We start from the raw sequence: 13,321 nt of genomic DNA on the forward strand, positions 1-13,321 counted from the left end.
GTATGTGGTTTAATGTTTACCAATACCTGTTACGTTTGGGTCCTGTCTAATTATAACTGCAATTGGTTAAATTGTCAGTGCAAACTGGAGGGGGGAGAGGAGATATCCCTGTCTTGTGCCCCTTTCTAAATCAATTTCTTTAGATAATGTGTAATTCCTGTATATTTTTGCTTTAAGACACACAGCTACAGTATGTCACTAAGCTAATGTCAGGTTATGGGATTGACGATCACTCACAGCCTCAAGTAAAGTAGCTGGGGATGTTTTCAAAATTAGTGCTAACCACGGTTTCATCCTACCCTGTATACCCACTGTATCTCAACAGGAGTAGACTTTGCTTGGTGACTCAGTTATGTGGCCAGGGCCGAGGAGGGTAGTTGTCTACGGTTTGCTTGTGTGTATGTGTGTGTCTATCTGTGCTGTGCGTGTGTGTGTGTCTATCCGTGTATGTGCATGCGTATGTGCGTGCACAAGTGTGGGAGGTGGATAATATTGACACAAAGGCAACAACTATTTGTCCCAGTTCTCACAGTGAACGCTCCGACAGCCGGGTTAGAGACAAACAGCTCTGACTCACCACCAGGTTATCAAGAACCCTGTGACCCTCTGCTGCTTAGGTCCCGTGATTCAACCTATAGAGTTACCCAAAACCTAGCTACACCTAGCTACACCTAGCTACACCTGTGACCTGCATGTGAAGTGGATCAGCCTGGCTTCAGTGCACCTTCACTGAGTGAAGTGACCAGTAAGATCAGTGTCTCTTTAATAAGGGGTGTTCACAGCCAGGCCCAGGGAATTTATACATTTAAAGTTTGTTGGTAATATGTATTGTATACATGATGAAATGCATTTGAAACAGATTTCAGCAAATACAAACAAAAAACAACCTTATTTTCCCATAGGGATATCCTCTATTTACATTTTGAAATGTTAAAAATGCCTTTTCAGTTTTCAGGCTTATTCAAGTACATTGACAATATAATTGAACATATTTTCTGTGAAATGTTCAGTGGAAAAAAGTGCAGATGGTGCCCCCCCCTGGGAGTTTATTTGAGGCAGGGTGGAGGGGTACACAAGAGGGGTCATGGAGGTCATGGGGTCAGGAAGTAACCCAAGTCTTGGTCTCTTGGGTCACCAAACAGGAAGTAAAACAACTCCTCAGGATATTACTCACCAGTGAAATGATCACAGTCAGAAGATGCAGGGTAACGTAATCAGAGAAAACACAGGTGGAGTGCTGAAGTGTACAGTTTACCTCAAAGGCTAATGGAGGTTAATGGAGGTGGAAAGAGCAACAGAATTTGGAAAAATAGATAGAATTTGAGCTGTCGGGGTTATGGCTGCCTTCTGCTCTTCCTGTAGTCTCTCTAAGGGAGTATGGGAATCTAAGACTGGTCAATTAGGTTATTATCGCAGTTGATATCAGATACTGTAGCTACTGTATGTCATCTTTGAAAGGTAAGATTCTTCAGTGTGCCTTGGTGAACTCACGGTAGTGTTTGAAAAGTAAGATTTGTCAGTATTATTGATTTCACGGATGTTGTCACTGTGTCAGAGCCTCTATACACTAGAGAACTAACTCGCTTTGCAACAGAAATAGTTTATGAATGCAGATAATGGAGGCAGTCTTTGGTATGAGCTGTAGGGTGTTTGAAATAAAAATAGAAATGTTCAATCAAGTCAATATTCTGAGATTAATGGACTGGTGGAATATTGGGTGTTGCTTCCCCATGAGTATTCCAGTCAAATTACCATTGTCTGAGATCTTAGTTCCTTCTAGGAATCATATTTCTATGTTGGAAAGGGCAACAGTCTGGTAAGCTAACTCCAAAGCTTCATGAGCAATCTGCGCTGTGTAGCATTTAACATTTGTGAAGGTTTCAAATGGTCAAAAAAGCTTTTCACTACTGAGCTTTTCAAAACGTAGCTTTGTGCATGCTGCCATATCAACTCTCTGGTTAATAAACACATGCATAGGAATGGGACAAGATCTAGTAAGGAACTGAGCAACTCTTCAGGCTAGATTCAATCAGCTGCTTTATCATGGTTTTCTCTGCATTTTGGTTTATCTTCATATACTTGTCCCTACACCCTTAAAATAGCTTGACTGTAGTCTTCTACCTGGTATGTTTTACAGTAGACAATTAGTGATTTGTTTACGTCTGTCCTTCATTTTTTGGTCAACCCTGTGATGTGACCTGAACTCTATATTTTATTCTAAACAAACATTGCACATCTAATAGTCAACTCATAGAGTAAAAGTAGGTGCGCTGGTCCTACTCTTTTTGGCCATTCTCTGGTGTTCTGTAGTGGAAAACTTAATGGGTCGAGCATAACACGTCATCCTGGTACCCATAAATAGACAAGCTAGACATTTATTTACAATTACATTTTTTTTGGGAAGCTTGCATTCAATTGCCACACCCTGTTGCACACAACAAGCTTCCATTCCCCCTGTCAAAATGGGATTCATGGCTGATTTAAGAAGAAATCATCAACCCTGTTACGATCAACCCTGTTACTTTATTTGGCACTTAATAGGCACTTACTATGGTAAAGAAAAAAACTCTTGAGATGGACAAACTTGTTAGAATGCTCTTTATGACACAATGTTACAATTAGGTGAATGTTTTTTTTGACCAAGTTACACGGAATTGGTGGAACGAACCATCTAAAATATAACTTTCTGACAAGAACCAAACACAACCGATTCATTTTAACTGTTTGTTAATGATTAAAAAATAAAATAATAATAATAATATGACCTAATAATTAACTATACGCTACTTATACACAATTTAAAATGAGTCATACCTGTTATTAAAATAATTATTTTTCTATGTCCTTACCCCTCCTATAGCCTGGCTGTGTTTCAGTTTCACGGTGGAAACCACTCCTATAGCCTGGCTGTGTTTCAGTTTCACGGTGGAAACCTCTCCTATAGCCTGGCTGTGGTTCAGTTTCACGGTGGAAACCTCTCCTATAGCCTGGCTGTGTTTCAGTTTCACGGTGGAGACCTCTCCTATAGCCTGGCTGTGTTTCAGTTTCACGGTGGAAACCTCTCCTATAGCCTGGCTGTGTTTCAGTTTCACGGTGGAAACCTCTCCTATAGCCTGGCTGTGTTTGAGTTTCACGGTGGAAACCTCTCCTATAGCCTGGCTGTGTTTCAGTTTCACGGTGGAAACCTCTCCTATAGCCTGGCTGTGTTTGAGTTTCACGGTGGAAACCTCTCCTATAGCCTGGCTGTGTTTCAGTTTCACGGTGGAAACCTCTCCTATAGCCTGGCTGTGTTTGAGTTTCACGGTGGAAACCTCTCCTATAGCCTGGCTGTGGTTCAGTTTCACGGTGGAAACCTCTCCTATAGCCTGGCTGTGTTTCAGTTTCACGGTGGAAACCCCTCCTATAGCCTGGCTGTGTTTCAGTTTCATGCGTGACTTGCTAATGTCTCAGTCCTTGACATACACAGCCACCTCCTTGGGCAGGCACTAGTTAATTTTTATCACTTTTGAAAGCCACACCTCCTCAAACCGGGCACTCTCTGGGGCTCAGCATGAATGTTACATTGACACAAATGAAAAAAGGGATCTCTATGTTGGCTGAGCTCTGAATCCCACCGTCAACAGGCTCAATTATGAAGAAGTAATACCTGCGCCTTTATTTATGTGAAAATAAATATGTGTGAAAGCTTTTAAAACATTTGGTTTATTTGACTTTGTGTTTTTTCGGCGCCACTTCACTCCACTGACGCCTTTCTCCATAAGGACTCCTCTAGAGGATAGGACTTCGGCCAAGGAAAACTGAAAGTGTTTGCTTCTTTAGGCCAATCAGAAAGAGCTGATGGCGATCTGTGGTCCAATCAGAGTCACTGATAGATTTTTCTCAACCTCAACCATGTTGATTTCATGGATTGTCAGTCCTTGCAGCTGCAGCCCGATATTAATTTGAGAGTGGTAACATTTCCCCAGCCCGGTCTCTCAGTCTTATACCAAACCAGGTATTAGAGCTGCCATTGAGCTGAAACAAAACAGCAGGATTGTGCCTTAAAGCGATTAAGTAGATAATCCAAGTAGATCAAGTAGATCATAACGCTACTACAGATCGTGTGTGGTTAATATATTGATTCTCAACCTCTGTCTTATGGACATTTATGTTGAGTCCCATATTGCACTGTAATACCCATCTCCTGCACTACCCCTATGGGCCCTGGTCAAATGTAGTGCACTACAGTACATAGGGAATAGGGTGCCGTTTGGGACAAAGACTGATGAGCTGTATGCTAAGACCCTTCTATTGACTCGTGGACCACAGCCCACAGTGCGGGAACTCCTATCCAAATGTTATGTTTTTAGGTTTCAGCGAATGTCATGAGAAAGATAAATGAACATACACTCAATGATATGGTTAGTTTGAAAAATGAGATTATTTTTGCTATACAACCATTTTCTTTTCTTTATATAAGGTACTTATAAATATTAATCAACCAGAGGCTAATGTAGTGCGTTTACAGTATTCTACTGGCATCCAGCAATTCTCGGAACCAAACGAGGAGCTAAGAGAAATATGAATTCCAACATGGTTGAGGGACTCTTTACCACCCACACACACACACACACACACACACACACGCACACGCACACACACACACACACACACACACACACACACACACACACACACACACACACACACACACACACACACACACACACACACACACATCACACAAGCACGCATGCATGCACACCACCACCACACAACCTTCCCTCCGCCCTGTTGAAGCCATGCATGAGCAGTATGAAAACAAGACCTCCGTTACACTGCTCTGGAAGTGACATGACACCGATGAGGCACCGATGAAGCTGCTGGGTACTTTAGCCACATCTCTGCTGGATCCGATCCCTAGTGTTAATCATGGGTGAGGTTGATTGCTGGCTGGGCTGACAACTGGGCTGCGGCCCAAAGTATGTGTGTGTGTGTGTGTGTGTCCGTCTATAGGTATATGTGTGTGCGTGCATGTGTGTTTGTGTGCATATGTGTGTGTGGTAGTGCGCATGTGTGTGTGTGTGTGTGTCCGTCTATAGGTATATGTGTGTGCGTGTGGTGTGGCTGTAAATGTATATGGGGGGATACCAAGGCCTCTCTAAATACTGGGGTTGGTCCTGTCAGTTGGGCGACAGTTTGAGAAGTCTGCGTTCACACGTCAGGACCAGACCTCGGCGGTGGCGGGGCGGCGGCGAGGTCATGATGACCTCACCCATCTGTGGCTTCCCTCACGCCAGCCAACAGTGTCCTTATGTATGTGGGAAAGGGTCTTCAAACCTGTCATATCAACAAGCTCTCACAGTCTCACTGCAGAATTAGACGTTGATCAACGTTTATCCAAACGTCAAATCTCAAAAGTAGCTCCAAGGTTAATGTTTTGGATAGGGTTAAAACATTACGTTTAGACACTCATTCTGAATGGTTAAGGTAAGGATTACGTTTGGGATAGGGTAAGAAAATTGACGAAAAAATTGTGTCCACCACTGTGGTCAAACACGCAACCTTCTGATCCAGAGTCATGAGATTACGCCCGTCCATCATCCCGTCTTTAACGCCCTGGCAAAACCTTGATGGTAATAGCGCTTACTGTTGCCCCCAAGTGGCCGGTTTCGAAGACATTTCCCAACGTCCTCAGGATGTGGATAGATGTCCAATTTCGAAGTCACACTTGAGCGATCTGCCTTGTCATGCATATATACCCACCCACCCACGCACACACACACACACACACACACACACACACACACACACACACACACACACACACACACACACACACACACACACACACACACACACACACACAACCCAACCCAACACCCTTACATACTGTATCTCCACTCTAAGGCTCTCAGTCACTTTCTACCATTTGCAGATGTGAAGACAATCCCTGGGAGAAACAGATGTTTTACAACACACAGACGTACATTTGGTGGCACAGGTCACGACATAATATGGAAAAGATTTCAACTTGAGACATTACTGAATATGATGTTTGTTAGTATTCAACCTAGGAGTCAGTTAGCGGGTAAGCACTGTACATGAATCCCTGTCACTGCATGATATGATTACTGGCAAAACCAGTACAACTTAGCATTTCTGAGACCATTTCTGAGATTGGTCAGGCAGAAATGATGAATAGTACTGTGAATGTCAGAATAGTCTGTCTGTATAGTCTGTCTGTATAGTCTGTCTGTATAGTCTGTCTGTATAGTCTGTCTGTATTTGGCAAAGTCTGCATATTTGTACTGTCACAGCGGGGATTGCAATTTGGAACCGTTGCAATTACGTGTCAAACAGACACGCTGGACACTGACATCCTAGTCACCACACTGTGCCAGCTGTACCTGCCAAAAACACTGAGGAAACCAGTTAGGGAGCAGGACAAGGATGGAGGATGATGGGAGAGGGATGTGTTGGGAGGTGTGAGGGTGGTATGTGTGTACAGTGCATTTGGAAAGTATTCAGAACCCTTGACTTTTTCCACATTTTGTTACATTATAGCCTTATTCTAAAATGTATTCAATTGTTTTTTTCCTCATCAATCACCACACAATACCCCATAATGACAAAGCAAAAACTGGTTTCCAGAAACCCTGTATTTGGGGAGTTTCTCCCATTCTTCTTTGCAGATCCTCTCAAGCACTGTCAGTGTTGCTGTACAGCTATTTTCAGGTCTCTCCAGAGATGTTAGATCGGGTTCAAGTTCAGGCTCTGGCTGGGCCACTCAAGGACATTCAGAGACTTGTCCCGAAGCCACTCCTCCGTTTTCTTGGCTGTGTTCTTATGGTTGTTGTCTTGTTGGAAGGTGAACCTTCACCCCAGTCTGAGGTCCTAAATGCTCTGGAGCAGATTTTCATTAAGGATCTCTCTGTACTTTCCTGCATTCATCTTTCCCTCGATCCTGACTAGTCTCCCAGTCCCTACCGCTAAAAAACATCCCCACAGCATGATGCTGCCACCACCATACTTCCGCATAGGGATGGTGCCAGATTTACTCCAGACGTGATGCTTGGCATTTACTCTAGACGTGATGCTTGGCATTCAGGCCAAAGAGTTCAGTCTTTCTTTCATCAGACCAGAGAAGATTGTTTCTCATGGCCTGAGAGTCATTTAGGTGATTTTTGTTAAACTCCAAGCGGGCTGTCAAACTGTACGTCTGGCCACTCTACCATAAAGGCCTGATTGTTGGAGTGCTGTGGAGTTGGTTGTCCTTCTGGAAGGTTCCCCCATCTCCACAGAGCAATTCTGGAGCTCTGTCAGAGTGACCATTGGGTTTTTGGTCACCTCCCTGACCAAGGCCCTTCTCCACTGATTGCTCAGTTTGGCCGAGCGAACAGCTCTAGTCTTGGTGGTTCCAAACTCCTTCCATTTAAGAATGATGGAGGCCACTGTGTTCTTGGGGATCTTGAATGCTGCAGAATTTTGTTGGTACCCTTCCCCAGATCTGTGCCTCGACACAGTCCTGTCTCGGAGCCCTACGGACAATTCCTTTGACCTCATGGCTTGGTTTTTGCTCTGACATGCACTATCAACTGTGGGACCTTGCATAGACAGGTCTGTGCCTTTCCAAATCATGTCCAATCAATTAAATTTTCCACAGGTGGACTCCAATCAAGTTGTAGAAACATCTCAAGGATGATCAATGGAAACAGGAGGCATCTGAGCTCAATTTCGAGTCTCATAGCAAAGGGTCTGAATACTTACTGTATTAAGTATAAGGTATTTCAGTTTTTTTTTTTTATATATAAATGTACAAACTTTTCTAAAAAGCTGTTTTCGCTTTGTCATTATGGGGTGTTGTGTGTAGATTGATGAGGGGAAAAAATATTCAATACGTTTTAGAATAAAGATGTAATGCAACAAAATGTGGGAAAAGGATGTGAATACTTTCCAAATGCACTGTAAGTGTATGTGTGTGTGTTTGTGTGTGTTTGGCATTTGTGTGTGTGTGTGTGTGTATGTTTGTGTTTGTGTGTGTGTGTGTTTGGCATTTGTGTGTGTGTGTGTGTGTGTGTGTGTGTGTGTGTGTGTGTTGTGTGTGTGTTTGTGTGTGTGTGTGTTTGTGTGTGTGTTTGCGTTTGGCATTTGTGTGTGTGTGTGTGTGTTTGTGTGTGTTGGTGTGTGTTTGTGTGTGTTTGGTATTTGTGTGTGTGTGTGTGTGTGTGTGTTGTGTGTGTGTTTGGCATTTATGAGTGTGTGTGTGTGTGTGTTTGGCATTTGTGTGTGTGTGCGTGTGTGTGTGTGTGTGTGTGTTTGTGTGTGTTGTGTTTGTGTTTGGCATTTGTGTGTGTGTGTGTGTGTGTGCGTGCGTGCATGCGTGTGTGTGTGTGTGTGTGTTTGTAGGCGACAAAGAGAACGCGGAACTCTATCTTGTAGTATAAACCCAGACTTTGATTAGACAGGTGTTCTGAAGCCTGAAGGATTAATGATCATCATTCCTAATGTCCGTCTGTCCATCCCACCTCCTCCTGTTATTGTTTCTTTTTATGTCCTAATGTCCATCTGTCCATCCCACCTCCTCCACCCACCTCCTCCATCCCACCTCCTCCTGTTATTGTCTCTGTTTATGTCCTAATGTCCGTCTGTCCATCCCACCTCCTCCTGTTATTGTCTCTGTTTATGTCCTAATGTCCGTCTGTCCATCCCACCTCCTCCTGTTATTGTCTCTGTTTATGTCCTAATGTCTGTCTGTCCATCCCACCTCCTCCTGTTATTGTCTCTGTTTATGTCCTAATGTCCGTCTGTCCATCCCACCTCCTCCTGTTATTGTCTCTGTTTATGTCCTAATGTCCGTCTGTCCATCCCACCTCCTCCTGTTATTGTCTCTGTTTATGTCCTAATGTCCGTCTGTCCATCCCACCTCCTCCTGTTATTGTCTCTGTTTATGTCCTAATGTCCGTCTGTCCATCCCACCTCCTCCTGTTATTGTCTCTGTTTATGTCCTAATGTCCGTCTGTCCATCCCACCTCCTCCACCCACCTCCTCCATCCCACCTCCTCCTGTTATTGTCTCTGTTTATGTCCTAATGTCCGTCTGTCCATCCCACCTCCTCCTGTTATTGTCTCTGTTTATGTCCTAATGTCCGTCTGTCCATCCCACCTCCTCCTGTTATTGTCTCTGTTTATGTCCTAATGTCTGTCTGTCCATCCCACCTCCTCCTGTTATTGTCTCTGTTTATGTCCTAATGTCCGTCTGTCCATCCCACCTCCTCCTGTTATTGTCTCTGTTTATGTCCTAATGTCCGTCTGTCCATCCCACCTCCTCCTGTTATTGTCTCTGTTTATGTCTTAATGGCCGTCTGTCCATCCCACCTCCTCCTGTTATTGTCTCTGTTTATGTCCTAATGTCTGTCTGTCCATCCCACCTCCTCCTGTTATTGTCTCTGTTTATGTCCTAATGTCCGTCTGTCCATCCCACCTCCTCCTGTTATTGTCTCTGTTTATGTCCTAATGTCCGTCTGTCCATCCCACCTCCTCCTGTTATTATCTCTGTTTATGTCCTAATGTCCGTCTGTCCATCCCACCTCCTCCTGTTATTGTCTCTGTTTATGTTCTAATGTCCGTCTGTCCATCCCACCTCCTCCTGTTATTGTCTCTGTTTATGTCCTAATGTCCGTCTGTCCATCCCACCTCCTCCTGTTATTGTCTCTGTTTATGTTCTAATGTCCGTCTGTCCATCCCACCTCCTCCTGTTATTGTCTCTGTTTATGTCCTAATGTCCATCTGTCCATCCCACCTCCTCCTGTTATTGTCTCTGTTTATGTCCTAATGTCCATCTGTCCATCCCACCTCCTCCTGTTATTGTCTCTGTTTATGTTCTAATGTCCAGACTCTTCTCTTGTTTTTGTGTCATTACGTGTTAATTTATATTCAACTCTCCAACTGCACCTGGTTCCTAACGCCCTGCGTCTCCATTACACTGTGAGTCTGCCTGGAGTGCCATAGAGGTGGGGTTTGCTCTATTGTGACTATTCCGTTCATTCCATTGTGCTAGACAAGCTCAATCAAGTGCATCTTAACTATTTGAAAAAAATATATACAGTATATACTATTTGAACCCAGCTTCTAAAAGCAGTGCAAAGTTTTTTTCACCCAGAGGGGTGTTCCCACTTCCCTCTCCCCAGACAGGGTGGTCACTGCTTGCAGCCTTGCCAAGAGGGAGAATATATGACTTACTCTGCCCAGTCAGGACCCAGCCCTGATGTCAACACCACAGGGCCAGGGAGGATTCTGCTGTTGCAATCAAATCAAATCAAATACAGTAGAGGCCACAGGGCCAGGGAGGATTCTGCTGTTCTAATCAAATCATATCAAATAATGTACTTTGAGGTCACAGGGCCAGGGAGGATTCTGCTGTTCTAATCAAATCAAATCAAATACTGTACTTTGAGGCCACAGGGCCAGGGAGGATTCTGCTGTTCTAATTAAATCAAATCAAATACTGTACTTTGAGGCCACAGGGCCAGGGAGGATTCTGCTGTTCTAATCAAATCAAATCAAATTCTGTACTTTGAGGCCACAGGGCCAGGGAGGATTCTACTGTTCTAATACAGTAGACTTTGAGGCCAGATGTGAACAGAGACATATTAGGCCAAACATACCCATGAAAAATAAGGCTTTATTACTTCTGAGCCCCAGACACAGAGCCAGTGGGCATAACACAACATGTCATGCACAGACATTTGGTGCATGTACTATTTTGCCATCCCTACCCACAACTCTCCCGTACCCCATCAACCAATCAAAATCACTTATACCCAACAGAGAGCAGACCTTAGTAGCTATTTTCTCCTGCCTCCCTTATTACCTCAGCAGCTTCAATTTGTCATGTTATCTCAAACCTTGCAACACCGCCAATTGCCTTTTAATGGCACAGTCACTGAAATCAAAGTTTACTTCAGGACTGCTCTTGGATAGGTTTTTATTTGAGTTTGCTTGCTGTTTACTGTCTGGCTTGCTGTCTGTCTGCGAGCAGATTTCTTCCTGTCTGGGACTGCAATGCAGACCAATATGCTTGAAAAGAGGATAAGTCACAATCAGCAAAATGTCAACTGGACTAGAGAGTAATGTTTGTGACGTGACAACATTTTGTTAACTAGCAAAGTTGTGCAGGAATGCTGTTTAACTAATTGTTTACAACTTGATCTAACTAGCTAAATAAGTTGTGTAACTGTGTGGCATTAATAAGTCCCTTCTTCATAACTAGTTACAGTAGCCACCCCACCGCTCTTTGCTAGGAAACATAACAGTGCCTTGTAAAATGGCTAAGATGTCTCCACTTCTCTATTCTCTTAGACGTGTGTGTCGTCTCAACTTTCCAGTCGTATTACTGACAACTAAATATTAAGGCTTCTTACTTCAGTGGCTGAGTAGTGTATCAGTTCCAAAATGTATTACAATACATTGTATTGAGTTGATCAATGCAGCTGAACTGTACTTTTACCAAACTACAATAACCGACATTGAAACCTTCAGCACCTGATACAGTATATTTCAAATTCCACTCTTCAATCACACCAGAAGTTCAACATCATTAGCGTTGGGTTACGGAGAAATACGGAGCTTGGCGCTCCTCCTCAGGTATCTTTTAGTGTAGTGAAATCTTTTAACACCACTATGCTTGGAATAGTTTAATTGGGACCAGATTGGTCTCAGGCTTTAAAATCAAGGACAGTTCTCTTATACACGCACACACACGTGCATGCACACACACACACACACACACACACACACACACACACACACACACACACACACACACACACACACACACACACACACACACACACACACACACACACACACACACACACACACACACACACACACACACACACACACACACACACCTAGAGATTAATGGCACCATATCCATGCTTCATCTACATTTAGGGGCGTCATATCCATGCTACATTTAGGGGCGCAGGGTAGCCCAGTGGTTAGAGCATTGGGCTAGTAACCGAACGGTTGCAAGTTCAAATCCCTGAGCTGACAAGGTACAAATCTGTCATTCTGATTTAAGTTTACCCACTGTTCCTAGGCCATCATTGAAAATACTGACTTGCCTAGTTAGATATAGATAAAATAAAAACATCTCTAATAAACATTTCTATGGTGTCTTTCCCTTCAGATAGATCTCTAATAAACATCTCTACAGTGTCTTTCCCTTCAGATAGATCTCTAATAAACATCTCTATAGTGTCTTTCCCTTCAGATAGATCTCTAATAAACATCTCTACAGTGTCTTTCCCTTCAGATAGATCTCTAATAAACATCTCTACAGTGTCTTTCCCTTCAGATAGAGATCATGATACATCTCTAATAAACATCTCTACAGTGTATATTCCTTCAGATAGAGATCGTGATACATCTCTACAGTGTATATTCCTTTAGATAGATATCATGATACATCTCTATTAAACATCTCTACAGTGTCTTTCCCTTCAGATAGAGATCATGATACATCTCTACAGTGTGTATTCCTTTAGATAGATATCGTGATACATCTCTACAGTGTATATTCCTTCAGATAGAGATCGTGATACATCTCTACAGTGTATATTCCTTCAGATAGAGATCATGATACATCTCTAATAAACATCTCTACAGTGTATATTCCTTCAGATAGAGATCATGATACATCTCTACAGTGTATATTCCTTCAGATAGAGATCATGATACATCTCTACAGTGTATATTCCTTCAGATAGAGATCATGATACATCTCTACAGTGTATATTCCTTCAGATAGAGATCATGATACATCTCTATTAAACATCTCTACAGTGTATATCCCTTCAGATAGAGATCATGATACATCTCTACAGTGTATATTCCTTCAGATAGAGATCATGATACATCTCTACAGTGTATATTCCTTCAGATAGAGATCATGATACATCTCTATTAAACATCTCTACAGTGTATATCCCTTCAGATAGAGATCATGATACATCTCTACAGTGTATATTCCTTCAGATAGAGATCATGATACATCTCTACAGTGTATATCCCTTCAGATAGAGATCATGATACATCTCTACAGTGTATATTCCTTCAGATAGAGATCATGATACATCTCTGATGTACAATACCAGTCGAAAGTTTGGACACACCTACTCATTCAAGGGTTTTTATTTATTTTGACTATTTTCTACATTGTAGAATAATAGTAAAGACATCAAAACTATGAAATTACACATATGGATTAATGTAGTAACCAAAAAAGTGTTCAAAATATATTTTATATTGAGATTCTTCAAAGTAGCCACCCTTTG

The sequence above is a fragment of the Oncorhynchus mykiss genome, chromosome 13, assembly GCF_057628025.1.
Source record: "Oncorhynchus mykiss isolate SJ-2025 chromosome 13, ASM5762802v1, whole genome shotgun sequence".
Lineage (NCBI taxonomy): Eukaryota > Metazoa > Chordata > Actinopteri > Salmoniformes > Salmonidae > Oncorhynchus > Oncorhynchus mykiss.